Here is a 3,540-nt window from a genome sequence, read left to right on the forward strand (position 1 = left end):
TTTGAGTTTCACGACTTGAAATACTGTTATCTGATTGGTTTAAAACTTTATCGAATACTGCGGGCTCCATAGGCTTGCGGTATTTAACTAAATTTAAAAACGAGAAACACATCACTGATATCTAGGTTACATGTTTCAGTGAGAATAAAATGTATTTACTGATATACGTTTCGATCACGTGAAAAACGTATTTTAACGGGTGAAAGATTGCAAAATGTATGTGAGCAGCATTGACTTCCAAAATGAACTTACATAATTTGCTGCCGGGGTTCCCATTCTCAGCGCAAATTTTGGTAATTTCATGTTGTTGTTTGGCAAAGGACGGCTAAGAAACGTACTAAGTTTTAAAAAAATCACGTGCTAAGCCATTGTCCTGCCCATTAGATCTATTATTTTGCCACGTCTTCGTTGACATCACGTTTTTGCTGGTTTGCTTAACGTCCCTGAAAGGTCCAGGGACGGGCAAGAGGCCTAAGCGACTTGATTGCAGCTCTGTACTCTGTTGAGACCCTGTTGAGGAGCAGCCCTCAGGCGATCCACAATCATGGTGTGGGATTCAAAATATTGTCGCAAAGGAACTGACTCTACCTGCCTCTACATCTCCGATGGAGAAGAGGATGTTCGGTTCTGGATTCTCAAAGCAACAGGAGGTATCCACTTATTAAAAAAGACAGTGAGCCTGGACAAAAACGTGGTGAAAGGATTCGTCCCTGACCTAGATGAGTATTTGAAAGAAAGCTTCCACAGCCTTAGAATTTTTACCCAAACAGAATTGCAGAGATCGATCCCTAGATGACCAAGAATCGATTTCACTTTGTTATGAAAACCAGTGAGCGGTCTTTCGTGACCATGGTACCGAACAGTCCAGAACAAATCTTCACCTGTGTTACAAGATATTGATTGCTCCTGTGGCCGAACTACTGACGGAGCCCAAGATTATAATTGTCCCTGATTCCTGTCTGTACCAGATACCATTCGCGGCTCTGAGTGACAAAGGAGGCGAATATTTATCAGAGGTATTCGGGCTTCGTATCGTTCCATCTCTGACCACTCTCAAGCTCGTCCTAGACAGTTCCCCTGAATATCACAGTCACACTAATGCACTGATAATGGGTGACCCTGTGGTTGGAGAGGTGATTTACAAGGAAAGACGCAAAAACATAGCACCATTGCCATGTGCAAAAGGGGAAACGAAGATGCTTTGAAGGCTTTCTTGACGTGATATCGTTGATTGGAGACTGCGCAACAAAGCAGGATGTACTTCAAGGGATAAGTTCAGTGAGCCTGATACATATTGCTGCCCATGGTGGTACCGATAGAGGAGAGATTGCTCTTTCTCCTAAGATCCCAACGAGCTGCATTCCTCCTGAAGAGGACTACCATTAGACGATGGCGGACATTTCACAAGTTAAGCTGCCAGCTTAACTGGTGGTACTTAGCTGTTGTCACGGCGCTATTGGACAGATTAGAATCGAGGGAGTTATTGGTATCGCTCAAGCGTTCCTAGGATCCGGTGCTCGCTCAATATTGGGGACGCGGTGCGCCCTGGGCGACGCAGCCACAGAGCAGTTTATGACTTGCTTCTATGAGCACTTTTTCTACAGTGAAAGTGAATCTCTTCACGAGGTCAGAAAGTGGATGAGAAACAGTGGCTTTGATGACTGGTGACAGCGTGACATTTGATTTTGGGAATTGGCTGGTGCCCACGAAATCTCATGAGGCATAAGTAAAAGAACATAGTCTACTGAAATAAGAAAAGATTAAGTAACATGAAATCATCAACCGCCAGTCATTAGAGGATTCCACTCGCGAAAGACAATTCGGATCGATACAAATGGCGATAATATTTGTAAAAAGCTCGCTTGACTTCTGCCTATATTAATTTGAGACAGGAAATGGACAATGTACTCTTAAACTGAATGTAACAGTTTTTGAACAAAATTTAAGAGCCATGTTTTCTCTATCATAAAATTATTTAGTTGTCCTGCCAAGTAAATTGTAACTGACTTTTTCAGAGCAAGGCTAGCTAATCCAGTAAAACAAATTTTAAACGATATTTTTTCAAAGGCGCTTAGTTCCCGAGTGAAATTGTGAGAAAATTGATTTTAGAGGCGCTTCGTTATATTCAAAGTATGGAGTGTAAGTGCTGTTTTTCAAATTCGAAATTTGTACAATTACTGGCTTAGCTTCAAAGAGAAAGTATTGCGTCGCCACATGCAAAGATAAAATAAATTTTCTTAACCAGGTACCCGTGTATGCTCGCGTAAACCGCTGCTTAACCACGGGCACCTTAGTGTACTCATGCAAGCCCATTGATACCCTTGTGTGCTCAGAGAAACCCCTATGTACTCATAGATATCTGTGTATACTCACTGTCAATTGTCCACAACAAATTTTAATTAGACAACTAGATTCCATGTTGCTGTGCGTCTGTTCACAGATGACGTCAAAATATGGGGGGGGGGAGGTGGACACGAGGCGCAGTTAAGTGTGTCACTGATGTTCTTACAACATTTTGAAGTCTTCTGTGATCTTTTTCTGTACAGACCCACGGGAACATTGAATCGATTTGTTTTATATGATACAAAAAAGCAAAACACAGTCGATGGTGACGTCATCTTTGCGTCTGTCCTCCAATAGATCATGAGTAAGAAGTCACCAAAACGCGTTTATCATTGAGCTTATCGCATAAAAGGGAATATCCAGTCGATAAGCAAACCATTAACCCGCACGACTCATATCAGATCTACCGTGTCTAAAAGGGATGAGTTGTAATTAAAAGTACAGGGTATAAACTTTTTAGTACTTTGTCAAGCTTGTAAATTGGAAGATTTTCTCGCAACTCGTGAGAAAAAGTATTACTTTAGGAACGCTTCACAGGTAATTTAAGTTTTCCTAGCCTATGGCATTAATCAATTTTCGATGCCCATGGCTGCAAGTGATTGCAACACTCGGCAACGTTTCATTTGGAATTTCAACACTTGCACTGATTGGTATCTCGCCTATTCTTGAGAGCGTAATTGTTGACTGCTTAAGTTGCCAATAAGTTATGAGAAAAAATAATATCGAGCAAGCTTACAAAATAAAAAAGACCCAAAAGGCGCCAAAATGACCGGTTTCGAAGCCGGCAAGGTCTGAGAAAGAATAGCACTATACCAGTTTATTTACTCGAAAAAAAAAGTTTATTTGTCGAGCTAATGACGCACGTGAGAAGACAGTTCATCTCTCTTTTACTGATAACCACCCACAACAGGTTTATTCATGATTAATGACTTGTTTTCTGTCAAGACAAATTCTGACTGGTTACCAAGTCCCTTACTAGAAAGGAATTATGGCAAAATTTCAAACGACGGCCATTCAGGAACCGCAAAATATTTCACCACCTGCAAAATTACCAAATTGCAGGACAAGACGCGTGTTGACGTAAGCAGATGTCAAAATATTGGCAATTTTTCTTGACAACATTTTCGGAAACAACATTTCAATGAATATGGAATAGAAGTGTAGGACTACCAAGTGTGTTATGAAGAACTTTGATGT

General features: G+C 41.0%; 1 protein-coding gene across 2 annotated transcripts in view; it reads left to right on the forward strand.

The window, feature by feature from the left end:
* Positions 1-3,462: 3,462 nt before the first annotated feature.
* Positions 3,463-3,540, forward strand: part of LOC131769172 (uncharacterized) — a 2,294-nt gene continuing 2,216 nt past the window's right edge. For both annotated transcript variants that reach the window (XR_010717235.1, XM_059084924.2), the window contains exon 1: positions 3,463-3,540. This exon is cut by the window's right edge and continues 536 nt beyond it. The gene's annotated coding sequence lies outside the window, so the exon portion shown is untranslated.

This window comes from Pocillopora verrucosa, chromosome 4 (assembly GCF_036669915.1).
Source record: "Pocillopora verrucosa isolate sample1 chromosome 4, ASM3666991v2, whole genome shotgun sequence".
NCBI classification, from domain to species: Eukaryota; Metazoa; Cnidaria; class Anthozoa; order Scleractinia; family Pocilloporidae; genus Pocillopora; species Pocillopora verrucosa.